We start from the raw sequence: 17,379 nt of genomic DNA on the forward strand, positions 1-17,379 counted from the left end.
AGTGGTCCCCAACCTTTTTCGTCTGGCAGGCACCAGACGAAGGACCGTGGTGGCGGACGAGCATCTGCCGAAATGCTGCCAAAATTCGGCGGCATTTTGGCGGCGATGCCGCTGGATGACGCTGCTTGTCAGTGGCAAGCGGTGTCATCCAGAGGCGTCGGCGCCGAAATGCCGCCGAATTTCAGCGGCATTTTGGCAGATGCTCGTCCTCCGGCCAGTACGCGGGTGCACTGAGAGGCCCCTGCGGGCGCCATGGCACCCACGGGCACCGCGTTGGGGACCCCTGACCTAGAGAGCCTTCTGAAGCATGGTGATCATTTTTATTTAAATGGACTTGAACTGTACGAAGAATTGAGTTGTTGCCACATGCAAAATTGATGATGGACATTGTACAGTTTATTCATACCAGCAAACTTGTTGACATATATCCTAATGTGTACATTGCCACTCGTAGTCTACTGACTATTCCTGTAACAGTAGCATCAGGAGAATGGAGTTTCTCAAAACTAAAGCTCATTAAAAACTCTCTCTGCTCTACAAGGAGTCAGGAACACTTGACTGGTCTTGCTATTCTTGCAATCGAACAAGACATCATTTTGTCTTTGTCATACGATGACATTATTACTAATTTTGCAGCCAAAAAAGCCAGAAAGATTGCTTTTAATTAAAAACTAATCCTTGTTTCAATACCTCTTCATATAAATTTCCAATAAAATGTTGACAAATTAAAAAAATTATATTATTTGCATCATTCTGTCAAATCAGAATTTTTTCTATAGTGCTACTTCTTTAGTGCTAGTCCATCAGCATTACAGTGGGCTTAATTAAGTTAAACTGGTTTTAATAACATGCATGTGGCAAGTTTTCAAGTAGTGTAAGCTTATGTTTGTGTTGCTAAGAGCAAGACAGGCACAGGGGCACCAGTTTAATAATCCCGCCTAGGGCACCATAAATCCTAAGGATGGCCCTGTTCACAAGCACTAATCACTAGGACAAACCACTAAAAGGGTTACACGCCGGGCAGACAACTGTTATACTCCACCCACCTCCTTGCACGATTGCATTTACCGTCCTACGGGGAGGGCACAGAAATAATTAACTCCCAGCCAAGGGATACTCATTGGATACATCACGTGAGAAATCCACAGAGCCTCACCGGAAAGGAAGACCTCTTAAGAGATCAGTTACAGTAAACAACTCAAGAATGATGTATCAAGTAAGGAGATTAAAACATGATTTGTTTTCCCAAACGAGATTTTAGAAATGTCTCTGCTTTAATACAACCCTAGCTGCGACTGAGGCTGGTGTCTCTCTTAGCAGGGAGTAGACACTTCGCTAATAGATATTCAGAGGCAGGCCTGCTGGGAAGTAGACTGAGACAAAGAAAATGCAGCTTAGCATTGAGACTGCAAGAGAAAGGCAGAGACTTCCAATGCTGTAATTAACCCAAACCAGAAAAAGTGACGGAACTTGCTCTACAGCTGCTTTGAAAGCCTCCTGCCTTGTGAATTCAGATGGAATCAGCAATTCCTGCATCTTAACTAGAGCGGATCCAAAAGTGGGGGTTTTCCTTTCAGAAAATTTGGAAAAAATGAAACATTTTTGGCCAAAACTCACCATTTTGGGTCATTTCAGCTGAAACCCAAAAAATTTCAGCTGAAAATAAAAAAGGTTTTGTTTTTTTGACAAAAGTCTAAATGAGGGGTTTTGATTTTTTGTTTTTTGCCAAAAAACTGAAAAAAAGTTTCAAAGGACATTTTTTTAACAAGCCCTACTTCATCTGACTGTTAAAATGACAGCCATCTGATGCTTGAAAATGTGAGAGTGATTTACTCTTTGCAATTAGATGCAGCAGTTAGATTTTCTATTACATTTCAAAGGCATTTATGCTGAGAAGGCATAACACCAACACTTTACTTAGAACTGTATATTTTATATAAATCATTATGTGCTTGTGGGAGGTAAAAGGAGACAAAGAACAAAAGTGGAGTGTTTTCTTTCTTTTTGAGGAAGGCCTGAAAGGTTTTTTAAAAAATAAATCTGCTTCTTTTTGCTTTAAAAATTCAGGTCTTGTCTGCCCTGGAAAACTCTAACTGGAGAACTAGTGAAATTTTGACATACCAGAAGTCAAGGGAGTGAGGCCCAGATAAAGGTAAAGTTACACGTGTGCACAACTACCACCAGTCTGACCTGTGCTGCTCTACCTGTGCTAGGTGAGGAAGGCAGCCCAGCAATGGGCAGCTGGCTGGAGGCCTGTGGAAGACTCCACAAAAGGAAGGCCTGGGAACAGCTGCTCAGGAAAAAGCAGGGAGCCACCCAGGAGGAGCTGAGAGGAGAGAGGGAAAGGAGCCTGGTCAGGGTGAGAGCTGAGCTGAATGGGTGGACAGAAGAGTGCCTGAATTGAAGAGGAAAAAACAGGCTGCTTGGAAAGGAAGTGCTTGGCCCAGTTTGAGATTGGCAAGAGTTTGTGTTTTGGACTTGGATTCACTGGGAAGGATGGGCTTAGCTGGAGGGCCGAGCCACTGCAGTAAGTCATCTCTATGGTTGGAGTAGGCTGAAGATTGTTGTGGGGAAACTGAGGCAGGGTGCTGTAATGCTGGATCTTGCAGTGAGGGGGTTCTCTGAGATGGTGACTCCTCTACTGCTGCTTTTGGAAGCTGTAGTGTTCACAGGGCTCAGGTGTTCTTAATCCAAATCAGTTTTAGAGGAGGTGGTGGTAAAAACACCTGAATGCTGGCTACACAATAGATGCCACAAATGCTACCACAGATAGAGCTTCACTTTGGGGGAATTAAGGGTTCATCAAATCTTAGTGTAGTCACAGCCTTATACAGAGTGACCAAAAATCTTTGCTTTGTTTTGTCATTTTGTTCTTGTCACCACCCATTTAACTCCAATGCCCAATGAACTTTTAGGATAAAGGCTGTCTTTGTTAAATACTCGACACCCTACATTTACAATGTGAAAGCTCACATTAAACATGACCTAAGAAATCCTCCAGCAAAACTTGGGCCAAGATTTCATAGCTCCTTAGTTTAAGGCCAATAGGAACCACTAGATCATCTAGTCTGACTTCCTGTTTATCACAGGCTATTATATTTCACTGTTACCCCTGTATTGAGCCCAGTTTGACATTTCTGTTTAAAAATAATAAAGCATAAAACACCCGCCTTTTCTTTTTCTTTAAACCCCTCAGCACTTCTTCGTAGATCACAAAGATTAAAAAAAAGACATAAGCTCAATGTTGTTATAATTCCTTTTGAGGCTATGTTGAACAATCCCAGATTGTTTACAGAGGTTTAGGTAAACTGATTAATACCAAAGCTGACTTGCTATGGATCAGGATTAGTTGCTGAGGCTCTGTCTACACTGGCAAGTGAAAGACAAAACTTTTATCATTCAGAGTGTTAAAAAGACACACAACCTCGAAAGCTGCTCATTGAGGGTCGAAGTATCTGTTGACAGGAGCTCTCTCCTGCTGACAAACAGACTTCAGAGGCGGCGAGTTCCATACCCATGTGGTGCTCCGGCACCAGCAATATTCAGAACCAGGGGCCCAACTCCAGCAATATGTGGAGCCGGGTGCCCCCCCACCTGTGCCCCCCACGCCTCCCCGAGTGTTCCGCGGCCCCGACTTGCTGCCCCCAGGCCCTGCCCCCTGCTCGTCTTTCCCGGGCCCGGGAGCAGAGAATCACGGACTGTCTCTTCCCTGAGCAGTGCCATGCTGCCTCCCAGCAACTGCTGCCGCAGGGTCCTAGTGCCCTCCATCTCCACGGCCAGGACAGACTGACTCTGAGCCTGCCCTTCCTCCTCGAACCCTTTCCTTTTCCGGCAGGACCCTCAAGCAGCACAGGGGGGCCCCCTCTCCCCGCAGTCACCACTCCTGCCCCATGCAAGGAGGCAGCCCCATCCCTCACTCCCAGTGAGGCTACAGTGACAGTGTGCTATTGGGGGGCAGGAAAGGGGGGCTCCTCCCCCAGAGTTTGCTGCTGCTGGCAGGGAAAGGGTTGGGGGGAGTCTTCTCTGGCCCCTGTCCTAGAGCAGCCTGCTTGCACCCCAAACTCATCCCCAGCTCTGCCCCACCCCAGAGCCCCCCCACCGCACCCTCAACCCTCTACCCTAGTCCTGAGCCCCTCAAGCCCCTCAAACACCTTATCCCCAGTCCCAGCCAGAGCCCTCATCCCCCTGCACCCTCAACCCTCTACCCTAGTCCTGAGCCCCTCCAGCCCCCCAAACACCTTATCCCCAGTCCCAGCCAGAGCCCTCATCCCCCCGCACCCTGACCCTCTGCCTGAGCCCTGAGCCCCTCCCGCCCCCAAACTCCACCCCCCACCTGCCCAAGGCTCTGGTTGGGAGTTTGGGTGAGGGAGGAGGTCTGGGGTGCAGACCCTAGGCTGGGGCAGGGGATTGGGGTGCAGGATGCAGGCTCTGGGAGGGAGTTTGGGGATGGGAGGGGTGCAGAAGGATGGGGTGCAGGGGTGAAGGCTGTGGGGTGTGGCTGCAGAGTTTGGGCAGGGCGGGTTCTGGGCACCACCAAAATTTCTACAAACATGCCACCCATGCAAACAGTGACTCCACAGCACCTTTGAGTAGCACGGCTGTAGCAGCAGAGCCGTGTAATGAAAAGCTGCATAGTGTAGACATAGCCTAAGAAAGTTTCTGGCTACTGCTGAAATCCTCTGGCAAGTCTTTGCAAAGCAAGCTGGGAGAGCAGGGTGCTGATCAATATTTACACAAAGAGGGAGAGCCCTGCAAGCCAAGTTACAGTAGCATTTCACACACGAAAGCTTTTCACACAGATAGGAAACAAAACCCCCTCAGAACAATGAGACTGCTAGGGTTTCAGACACAGACAAGCTTCTCTTCCCACCAAGGTTTATTGCTCATATAACCTTGCTCAGGCTCTGTAGCACCGAACATAGTCTAATCTCTCTCATTCTGGCCAGGAACTGGATGTGGGGAAGCAGAAGTGTGGTGGTATTCTACTCATGCATTACTTACATGCCCAGAATAAGCACACATTTCAGCTAAAGTGTTCAGCAATAAAATATTGAACAATGTCTACATATTTAGTAAAAAGAACAGGAGTACTTGTAGCACGAAAGCTTATGCCCAAATAAATTGGTTAGTCTCTAAGGTGCCACAAGTACTCCTGTTCTTTTTGCGGATACAGACTAACAAGGCTGCTGCTCTGAAACCTACATATTTAGTGTGGTCATTTGGCTTCAGAGTGAATACCTGTTGAGCTGAATAGCAGCAGTTCCCACCTCTTTTCTAGAACCATTGTTTCCGGTTATCTGGCTGCAAGCTCAGTGAGACAGCATGACATTGAGCCACAATCAGAAGCTCTTTGCAACCATATGGGCTAGAGACTTCATCCTTTAAAGAAAAAAACGGGATATTAACTTCTGTAGTAACTGCTGAACTCACCAGAGAAGCAGTGTCGGCCTGGAGAGCTGCCAAGTATTGGCACAATCCAACAGTGGTTCTTGTCCCCATATTTAGTGTGCATGCTCCTCAAAGGATTTATGTGCTTCCTTGCCCCATAAAGCACATTACACACTTTTGGTGCTCCATAAGTGATGTTTCCCTATGTATCAGGCGGGGTTAGTACCAACACACAGCTGTGCCCAGATTAGCATTCGTTAGAGAATATAAATAATGTCAAGCACAAATGTATGTGTACGGCAGTCCCTCAACTTGCCTGTATCCTCGTGTCTCTCTGTATTGGTATCTCTTCTTGCCTTGACAGGTGCAACTCCCTTCTCTGTAGCCTCCCTGGGGCATTCCACACTCCAGCATGTGCAGAATTCCATTGCCCATCTCCTCACATGTAAAGCATAATCACAAATCCATTCCTCAAACAGTTCCGCTGGCTTCCATTTCATTCCAGATCTAGGTCAAAATTACCCACTGTAAATATCTGGTTAGCCCATGGCACTCTCTGTCTCTCTCTCTCTCTCTCCCTCTTCTGCTTTCAATTCCCACCACTAACCCAGCATCCAGCCTCTTCGCCAGCCTGTGCAAGTGTCTTCTCAGCAGCTCCTGCCCTCCACAATGAACCTCGCTCTGTCTCTCCTCCTCAGAAGCTCTCCCTCCATTTCAAATTCTATTGAAAACACATTTTCCTCCCTCGCCTGCAGTTCCTAAATTACATAGCCATCTCATATCAAAATATCAACAATTCACAAACTTGGCAAGGTGATTATTAATAACAGCGCTGCTCTTATTTGGAGGAAAAAATAATAGTGGAAATATGTTGGAAATTTGAAATGTGTACACACTTGTCATTCCGACTTACCTCTCTCCCCAGACAGCATACTCCTTAATTGCATGAAATGAAAACAATCCTACATGCAGCGTTAAATGACTGAGTGGGTATGTTTAATCAATCATGGTGTGTTTAGGAATAGAGGAGTATCCCTTTAAATAGTTTGGAACCCTCTAATGGTGCTCAGATTTGTATGTAGTTAGTAAACGTGACTGTTTTGGGACCCAGCTGGGCCCATGTGGTTTTCTCATGTTCTTGCCATTGTGTAAAGAGCAAAAGAGACAACAAATATAAATGTGATTAATTAATCAGTCCGAACTGTACTTTAACCACAATTGGGCTCTTAACGCCTTTATTCTTATAGGCCACTCTCATGGTGCTTCAGGGCCACTCTGAGATCGAAGAACTTGTAGCAGCTGGGGGTTGCTCTGTGGGCAGGTAGCAAGTCAGGATCTACTCCTACTGCCGGGTACTTCTTCCCACATCACTAGCAGTGAGAGCCAGTGGCTATGCAGACTTGACCCTGTTTGGTGGGTGAAGGAGAAGGACATGGCCTTCCAGAATCATTTGGAGGGGTGGAATGGAAAGTTAGGGAATCTATCACTCTTGTGATGGGGGGGAAATGAAGATACTGGACCTTGCTCTGGGATGAAGAAGAGAGACACCTCCAGTGAAGGATCCATCTCCAGCGCTGTGGCATTGCCCAACAGTGTTAAGCCAGCCATTATCTGCATCAGAACCCATCAGGTTAAATAATTCTCGGGGTCTTCATTGGGTTCTTGGGTTGTGGCTACGGCTTGTGCTATAAAATTGTGCCTGACTATTTGCGCTCCAAAAAGTCTCATTAGAGTCAATATGCTATTGTTCTCGTCAACTCTAATGCTATCTAGGACCCCGCCGAATCTCTGAAGCTGCGCAGACGCCCATCAAGTGGCAGACTTCAGGGGCATTCAACTGTTCCCTTATTGCAAGCAAAAATGCATTAGAACACCATCTGGAGAAATTGTCCTTTTTTAGGGGTCCCAAACTGTCAGCCATGGCTTTTAAGTCAGCGGCTGATACAGGGACAGTGGTAACAGTTGTACTTCCCCCGCCCTCTGCGGGTGTTGTGACTGTAGTTCATCATATTGCTGCAATAGGGTTTTGTTCGATAGGTTCCAATCCCTGGGGCTCATCCCATATATCTCCATTCCAAGCTTCACTAGGGTCCCATTCTCCCTCCCATTCGGGGATCTCGCCATATTGGGCTTGAGCCCATTCTCCTATCATCAGAGCCGCTACTTGGCGGGTGGTAAACCCCAATTTTGTTTTAAGATCCTGCTACGACAGAGGGTATATTCACCTATGCAATTTTTCCCCAACAGATGGGGAAGAGCCCATATGGCCCGGCACCTCTACGACCGGGGGTGTATATACCTAGACAGTTTTCATATATCTTATCTGTATAGTTTTCCCCAACAGATGCGTCAGAGTGAGGACAGTGGAACAGGGCCCCTACACTAGAACTAGTCAAGGAAGACATGAGGTTGCAAACCCCACCAAAAGAGATGGCTCCATAACTCCTACTGCACCACCCTCTTCCTCGATGCAATGCTTCCCAGACCCACTCCCTTTTCCGGGGCAAGAATAGAGGGGCCCGCTGAACGAGAAACCTCCACCACCAGTAGGGGCACAGAGGTGGAGGTTCATAGGCAAGGACTCCTGGGATCCTGGGGTATGACCATGTGTGTACGTTCAGCAGGGTGGATATAGCCCAACCAGGGCCGGTGCAAGGATGTTTCGCGCCCTAGGTGAAACTTCCACCTTGCCCCCCGGTGCCCCCCCCGAGGTCCCCCCCCGTGGCAGCTCCCCCCCCCGCCCTGAGGCATCCCCCTTTGCGGCAGCTCTCCACCCCCCGCCCTGAGGCACCCCCTCCGCCCCAGCTCACCCCTGCTCTGCACATGAGCACGAGCACCCCGACCATGCCGTCGCTGCTTCACTTCTCCCGCCTCCCAGGCTTGCGGCGCCAATCAGCTTAGACACCGCAAGCCTGGGAGGCAGGAGAAGTGAAGCAGCCACGGTGTGCTCAGGGAGGAGGTGGGGCAGGGGTGAGCTGGGGCGGGGAGTTCCCCTGCGTGCCGCCCCCCACCCTTACTTGCTGCAGGCGACCCTCCCCGCTCTCCCCTGCCCCAGCTCCCTCCGCCTAAATGCCAGCAGCGACAGGGGTGGCCGAAGATCCGGCCGCCGCGGTCACTGCCGAAGAAAATGGCACCCCCCAAATCCCAGCGCCCTAGGCGACTGCCTAGGTCGCCTAAATGGTTGCACCGGCCCTGACCCCAATGCTAGCTTTAATAGATACAGGGGACCAAGTCATGTACCTTAAAATGGGGAAAAGGAGTCACTCACTGGTATCGAAATGGATAGGCTCTTACTCCATAGTGGACTACCTTAGCCCATTGATATACCATATTGAAAAAGATGGAAAACTGAAATGGCTACATGTTTCACAAATTAAACTGTTTACATAAATAATGATGTTTGAATTCTTTGCAGAAAAGGACATCCTGGAACCTGAGTACGAGGCACTGCTTAACCACCACAATTTTAATCCACAGAAAATGAGACTCCAGTGCTTTACCTGTTTCTGGGAACTTTCAGTGTCCAGATAATTAGAGCAATCATGGGAGAAGATGCAGCTTTCCTTATAAGCCAATATTTAAGAAATAATTCACTCCCCACCAACCAATCATGGATTCCTACCCGTGATCCAGTGATCCTCATGGAATGGTATGATAAAAATACTAGCCAAATCTTAAAACCCGTAGGAAATACCAATGTGTATGCCTGAGAAGGGGAAATGGGACTTAAGCAGGGGCGGCTCTAGGTATTTTGCCGCCCCAAGCAAGGCAGGCAGGCTGCCTACGGTGGCTTGCCTGCGGGAGGTCCCCGGTCCCACGGATTCAGAGGCACGCCTGCGGGAGGTCCACCGAAGCCACGGGACCAGCGGACCCTCCACAGGCATGCTGCCGAAGGCAACCTGCCTGCCGCCCTCGCGGCGACTGGCAGAGCGCCCCCCGTGGCTTGCCGTCCCAGGCACGCGCTTGGCATGCTGGTGCCTGGAGCCACCCCTGGACTTAAGGTTCACCTTATAAACACCACGGGAATACCAAATCACTGGGAAATAGGGGTTAAAATAGAGGGTCCCTATGGGGATACCACCTGGAGTTCCAGCTACCCACGATTACCATATCAGTGAGATGAGCCTGTTAAGACAGGGACAGTACTAACAGTTATTGTGGGACACTGTCCAATACCCCATAGTAAATTGAACCTATGGGTCCCGGACACAAGCACCAGAACCTGGACCAGGGACTATGCACGCGAAAAAGGTTCCCCAATTAAGACAAAGAAACCAAAATTGTTTGTGACTCAAAGTGATCCGGTAAAAGTCTTGTTAAATCCACTATTAGTAAAAATAAAAACTGGTGTGGATTGGACTCAGTTGAACACGTCTAAACTGGAACCTAAATGTTCACCCTACCCCCTTCCCATTATAACGGCCTGGATAAAAACACATCAACATGCCAATGGCTGAGCAAAACAAGATGTAGTAGACACCATATTAGGAGGAGTTGGTTTTAGAACAGGAATTATGAATACTGTAGACCTGGAGGTAATTAAGAATAAGTTAAGTTCCTTGTCACAACTGCAAGATAGTCTCATTCACAAGCTGGCAGATAATACTGTGGATAAAAGTTGCAGACTTAACTGAAAATGGCTTAGAAAGTGCTCCTGTCTCTAGCACCCAGATACCCAGTTCCCAATGGGATCCAAACCCCAAATAAATCCATTTTACTTTGTATAAAGCTTATACAGGGTAAACTTATAAATTGTCTGTCCGCTATAACACTGATAGATATGCACAGCTGTTTGCTCCCCCAGGAATTATTTACTTACTCTGGGTTAATTTATAAGCAAAAAGTGATTTTATTAAGTATAAAAAATAGGATTTAGGTGGTTCCAAGTAATAGCAGACAGAACAAAGTAAGCTACCAAGTAAAATAAAACAAAAACACGCAAGTCTAAGCCTAATACAGTAGGAAACTAAATGCAGGTAAATCTCACCCTCAGAGATGTTCCAATAAGTTTCTTTCACAGACTAGACTGGGCCTAATCCTTTCCCCTGGTACAGTCCTTGTTCCAGCTCAGGTGGTAGCTAGGGGATTTCTCATGACTGCAGCCACCTTTGGTCTGTTCCACCCCCTGTTATGGCTTTGGCACAAGGCAGGAATCTTTTGTCTCTCTGGGTCCCCACCCCTCCTTCTAAATGGAAAAGCACCAGGTTTAAGATGGATTCCAGTGCCAGGTGACATGGTCACATGTCCTATGAGACCCCAAGCCTTCATTCTTCCTGGCCTGACTCATAGGAAGGCTTGCAAGTAAACAGAGCCATCTAGGGACCGAATGGCTGGGCAGCAGTTCTGCAGAAAAGGACCTAGGGGTTACGGTTATGGTGGACGAAAAGCTGAATATGAGTCAACAGTGTGCCCTTATTGCCAAGAAGGCTAATGGCATTTTGGGTTGTATAAGTAGGGGCATTTCCAGTGTTATACCAATATAATAAAAACCAGCAGGATCTTATTAAGAGGGATAAGGCAGAGATGCCACATTTATTGTAAATACCATAACAAAACAAAAGACAACAGTAAACAACGTTGTTTTACTACTTATTTCTTATACACACACACATATATTCATTCACACAATCATTCATTCAGGTTCTGTATAGATGTTATAGTTACCAGCCTAGATGTTGCTCATGCCAAGTTACTGGCCAGGTACCTTGGTCATGAGGATGGAGCCGAGTCTGTGTCAGATGCATCTGATGCTCCTGGAGGTTGGTATCAGAACCATAGACTCAAAGTCCTCAGTCTTTAGAGTCCAGTTTTATAGGGATTTTTCCCTATGTTAGTTCATAGGAGTTGCCTCATTCTGCTGTTGCTAAATCAATCAGCAGATGGCTGGCTCCATTCTGTCAGATTCTTGTTTTTCCTTCCTTTGAGGTGTGGTGGGTCATCTGGTTGATCCCACTTGACACCTTTTTCAGCCAACACTGAATTCTTCAGACTGGTAACTCCCTAACCATTCAGTCACATACATTCTCTATCTTAATCACATCTATTTCACTGTTTTGGCTTACTTAGAGTTAATTAATGTTTAACAAGTTTTATACAAAGTATTTCTTTGAGCAGGCTTCACACAGACACAGCTGGTGGCTTGCAGGTTAGAATCACAAATTTACTTTTAACATAAACCTTTAGTTATGAGGCATCAATTAACAATAAGTCATTTTTCATATAAACCATGTCTAATATAGACCTTCTTTAATATCCCTACATAATCCCCCTTTTGACACTACGATATACATATATTCGTTAGTGTCACTTTCTATGTAACCTGTTTAAAAGAAGGTACTGTGAGGCAACATGGGTTTGTGATTTCAATCTATTGTACATTGTTTTTATCCAAAAGCACATGCTAAACATTTCAATAATACAAATACAATTTAATACTAAGACAACTATCAAGGGATGTAGCATTACTGATAAGATGCCAGTAGCGGTTGGGGACCATTCAGAGAATATATCATACCAGTGGTAGGTTATTTGTTTAGTAAAAACAGTACTGACATTGCATTTACATTTATCTACTGGGGGCTGCTAACACTCTGCCCCTTGATCTATGATCATTACAGTAGTTGTTGTCATGGTAGGGCACAGGTGATCTGTTGTAAACAAACCAAACAATTATAACCAGGTGAATATAACTAAAACCATTACAATTGACTAAAGACCAGATATAACCTAAACACAAATCCAAACAATTATAGTTATAATAATTGGGAGTACAGTAAAACCATAACCATTACAATAATTGGGTACATTTGATGCTGCAATAGCCATCAAACAATAAAAGTTACTGAGGTTAGGACCTTTTTAAGCACACACAACAAATAAGATTTTGTAGGAGGACCACAGTTGTTATGCAGGGTTAAGCTGATTTGGACTTTAACATTTATTTGCTAAAATGTTGCAGAATTCCCTATTTTTAACAGTTGTACTTAAGAGGTTTTTGGGGACCTGAAAGATGGGGCCCTGCAATTATGGGCCAAGGTCTTACAGGTTATGGGGGCCCAAGAACTACCCTTTAGGACTTGGGGAAGTAGAACCAGAGTGCATAGAGAAAAGTGTGGAAAACCTAACAAAAAATAAACCTGATGCACTAGGGACCAAAGTTTTTTGGACACAAGTGGTGATTGATAAGTTGGATGGACATGGGGGAAGTAGAGAGAGGAAAAGACATTTGCTCTGTCTAGTGTAGTATTTTTTTTTTTTTGGACCCAATGCTAGCACAGGACACCACTAGAGACAGACACAGAACATGCAACAGAGAACATGCAACACAGAACACTGAACACAGACTTTGTCGCGACACTATAACCATGGTATTTTATAACTCTTCAGCTGGTACCAGCTCTTCTGATGTTTTGGTTTTAGAGCCTGAAAGATAAAAGCTTAGAAATAAATTAGCACAGTGCTTCCACCTGGCAGACCCTGCTTAGTCTCTGCCACTGTGTGTTTGGTACTTGGGGCTGCACAAATGCTAATTAAGTGTTGCAAAAAAAAAAATTTCATTTTAAAATTCCCAGCCACTTTGCCACGGCCTGGAGGTCTGAGGCAGAAGCAGGCACTGTTGTTACTGTTGCAATGGCATTCTGGCCCTGGGAGGAGGAATCTACCCAAATATTCCCCTTCCCACTCTCCAGAGAGGTCCCAAAAACCTGCCCCTTCTGGGGTTTCAAATGTTTTTTCTTCTGATGTTACTGCTGCTGTAGGATTTGAGAGTGCTGTTTTAACTCTCTGTACCCAACCTTAAGGGCATCTAACTGGATTTGAGAACTACATACATTTTTATTTCTCTGCTTTTGCAGCAGAGGCTTGAAAATCTTGATGCAGTTTTTTGTTTTTACATTTTCCCAACAGTTGTGAACAACAACCAACCACAACAACAACAAAAAACAAACTGATAAATATTAAGCACTATAACCCTTAATTCCTAAAAGAGCAGCTTACAATGGTTGTTTATTTTCTTCCCATGTTTTTCGGGGGTCCCAAGCCTCTTTTTCCCAATGAGCCATTACTTTCCAATTTTCTACCCCTTTTTTCAATTGGGATAGTTTTTTTTTTAAGAGGTATTTTCTCCTCTTTACAGGCTGCTAGGTGGAGGTAGCTGTCATTACAAGCCTTCCACAGCAGCCAGATCCCTGCAGCATCTCTTTTTACTGCATTTAGGGGTTTGCATATGAGGATATATTGGGCCAATCTATCCTCTAGGTTCAAAATGGTGCAGATATCTGCAAGGGCTTGTTCAGTCCAAGGACTGTGCCCATATCTTTGGAGAATTTTCTGAAAAGGCGTTATCTCTTTAATAAAAGATGAGGTAGAAGCTACTTTTGACTTCATTTCTTTCTCTGGGACTGTCTTCCCTTGCCTTTTCTTAAACATTTTAAATTTTGTTCAGTGAGCAGCACTGCCTGGTCCCTGGGACCCTCTTGTTGCTCCTGATATATATATATTTATATTTCTTTTCCTGCTACCCACCCGGGGGCCAACAGATTTAGTTAACAATTTTACTTTTCCTACTACCCACCCGGGGGCCAGCAGTTTTTGTTAACAATTTTTTCGTTTCCTACTACCCACCCGGGGGCCAGCAGTTTTTGTTAACAATTTTACTTTTCCTACTACCCACCCGGGGGCCAGCAGGTTTTGTTAACAATCTTTTCCTACTACCCACCCGGGGGCCAGCAGGTTTTGTTAACAATTTTACTTTTCCTACTACCCACCCGGGGGCCAGCAGGTTTTGTTAACAATCTTATGAGCTCTTTATTTTCCTGCTACCCACACGGGGGCCAGCAGTTTTGGTTAACCAAGAATAGAACCGTGCTCTGTAGAGCCGGTTGTGTGCACACAGAATGGTTTACAATAAGTGAGGCAAAAATACCAATAATCCCCCTTTCGCTATTCTCCACCAAAATGTTATACCAATATAATAAAAACCAGCAGGATCTTATTAAGAGGGATAAGGCAGAGATGCCACATTTATTGTAAATACCATAACAAAACAAAAGACAACAGTAAACAACGTTGTTTTACTACTTATTTCTTATACACACACACATATATTCATTCACACAATCATTCATTCAGGTTCTGTATAGATGTTATAGTTACCAGCCTAGATGTTGCTCATGCCAAGTTACTGGCCAGGTACCTTGGTCATGAGGATGGAGCCGAGTCTGTGTCAGATGCATCTGATGCTCCTGGAGGTTGGTATCAGAACCATAGACTCAAAGTCCTCAGTCTTTAGAGTCCAGTTTTATAGGGATTTTTCCCTATGTTAGTTCATAGGAGTTGCCTCATTCTGCTGTTGCTAAATCAATCAGCAGATGGCTGGCTCCATTCTGTCAGATTCTTGTTTTTCCTTCCTTTGAGGTGTGGTGGGTCATCTGGTTGATCCCACTTGACACCTTTTTCAGCCAACACTGAATTCTTCAGACTGGTAACTCCCTAACCATTCAGTCACATACATTCTCTATCTTAATCACATCTATTTCACTGTTTTGGCTTACTTAGAGTTAATTAATGTTTAACAAGTTTTATACAAAGTATTTCTTTGAGCAGGCTTCACACAGACACAGCTGGTGGCTTGCAGGTTAGAATCACAAATTTACTTTTAACATAAACCTTTAGTTATGAGGCATCAATTAACAATAAGTCATTTTTCATATAAACCATGTCTAATATAGACCTTCTTTAATATCCCTACACCAGCAGATCAAGGGATGTGATCATTCCCCTCTACTCAGCACTGGTGAGGCCTCATTTGGAGTACTGTGTCCAGTTTTGGGCCCCACACTACAAGAAGGATGTGGATAAATTGGAGAGAGTCCAGCGGAGGGCAACAAAAATGATTAGGGGGCTGGAGCACATGACTTATGAGGAGAGGCTGAGGGAGCTGGGATTGTTTAGTCTGCAGAAGAGAAGAATGAGGGGGGATTTGATAGCTGCTTTCAACTACCTGAAAGGGGGTTCCAAAGAGGATGGATCTAGACTGTTCTCAGTGGTAGAAGATAACAGAACAAGGAGTAATGGTCTCAAGTTGCAGAGGGGGAGGTTTAGGTTGGATATTAGGAAAAACTTTTTCACTAGTAGGATGGTGAAGAACTGGAATGGGTTACCTAGGGAGGTAGTGGAATCTCCTTCCTTAGAGGTTTTTAAGGTCAGGCTTGACAAAGCCCTGGCTGGGATGATTTAGTTGGGTTTGGTCCTGCTTTGAGCAGGGGGTTGGACTAGATGACCTCCTGAGGTCCCTTCCAACCCTGAGATTCTATGATTCTATGATTCTATGAATGGGAGCCATCAAGATTCCAAACCACCATTAATGGCCCACAGTTTGCATAATTACAATAGGACCTCCGAGTTATATTTAATATTCCTAGTTTCAGATACAAGAATGATACATTCACACAAATAGGATGAACACACACAGTAGACTATAAGCTTTGTAATCATACCTTACGAGACCTTTCACATGAAGCATATTCCAGTTACATTATATTCACACTAATTAGCATATTTTCATAAAATCATATGGAGTGCAACATCACAGCCATCACTGAACCAGATGTTCTAGGGTGGAACCGGAGACAGACGCAAGGGCGCCAGGAGGCTGCAACATGCCCCTATTGAAATGTCAGAGGAGGACAGATTGATGACTCTAAAGATGAGACAGGCACCTATCAATGGGGACAAGATAGCTGTGATCAAAACTAGCCTGGGATAACTGCCTGAGAGACTTGATGAAAGAACAAGATTAAAGGATGAGAAGGACAATTTAAGAAAACAAGCACCAGTCAAACAACAATTGATTACAGCATGATGGTGCAAAACTCATTGGTTCCCAATGAAGGGTGCCTTGCCATAAAACTTTGGGTTCATCCTGCCAAGACTTCCCTGGAGCATCGTGTCACAACTGACAGAACCCGGCTTCTACCTACCTGTGATCAGCCTAGGTGGCCACTAGATTGATCTGGACTCTGGACTGGTAACTATAACATCGACTGGCGGGACAGTGTGTGTGTGTGTGTGAGGTGTGATTAAATACATATGCTAATTGTTGTATCTTCAATAAACACGGCATATTGCCTTTTCCCCTGAAAAAGATTCCGTGTTCTTCTTATAAGCAAACACATCCACAGGCGGGGACCTGTCTGTTAGCCCCCCAGGAGACGGGATACACAGGCAAGGATCACTCTTTCTACCCATACCGTTCCCCCCTCAGAGAATGAGGGCATCCAAGTGGCAACAAGGCCTTACATGCCCTCTTGAGCTCTTAATTCTGAAGTCAGAAAGATCTGACACCAGTGAGGACAAACTGTCCTGACCAGAGCACTGATCATCAGTGTTCCACAGGACAAATGATTGCTAATGTGAGCAAAAGCAAGTTTCCAGTTCACTTTGTTCGGGGGTGGCGAGAAAAGAAAGGATCACTGGGCCATCCAGTGCTGTCAGAGTTTCCTATTAATGAGTGCCAATTGCAATGCTCCTTTTCTGGCAGATGTACCTTAAGGACACACTCCCCCTCTCCCTCCCCCAACTAAGCAAAGCAGCTTGGAACACGCGTTTTATAAAAGGTATAGTCCTGGTATATAAATGAAACTGAGGTTTATCCGATCTGTAAGTGCCTCCAGGGTTATCCATAAAGCCTTGCTGGGCTAAGAACTCTGGGCTCTCTAGGACAGCTGTTGCTTGTCTGGCAGATAAAAGACTGCTGTCTGTCTGCACTGTGTAATTATTTCTCCAATTAGGACTTGGTTCTATTCCAGGCTCCTTCCACCCATGCAAATGTACGGTTTTTTGTTTGTTTGTTTGTTATGGATTGCTGCTCGTTAATTATTTATTTACATTGTGCTTATTTTAGCAGGAGTTTGAAGTGAATCAGCTATTCTATGGGGGAGAATTACTCCATTTCCTGTTTTCTTCAGCAGATGTTAACACAGGTGGTCTTTG

The 17,379-nt window shown here is 45.3% G+C and overlaps 1 long non-coding RNA gene across 1 annotated transcript; it reads left to right on the forward strand.

Moving 5' to 3' along the window:
- The first annotated feature begins 1,088 nt into the window (after positions 1 to 1,088).
- Positions 1,089 to 9,198, forward strand: LOC123344563. Its single transcript, XR_006572575.1, has 3 exons — positions 1,089 to 1,216; positions 2,068 to 2,152; positions 8,804 to 9,198. It is a non-coding gene; the product is annotated as an uncharacterized LOC123344563 (long non-coding RNA).
- The last annotated feature ends 8,181 nt before the right edge of the window (positions 9,199 to 17,379 follow it).

The sequence above is a fragment of the Mauremys mutica genome, chromosome 11 (assembly GCF_020497125.1).
Source record: "Mauremys mutica isolate MM-2020 ecotype Southern chromosome 11, ASM2049712v1, whole genome shotgun sequence".
Classification (NCBI taxonomy): Eukaryota; Metazoa; Chordata; order Testudines; family Geoemydidae; genus Mauremys; species Mauremys mutica.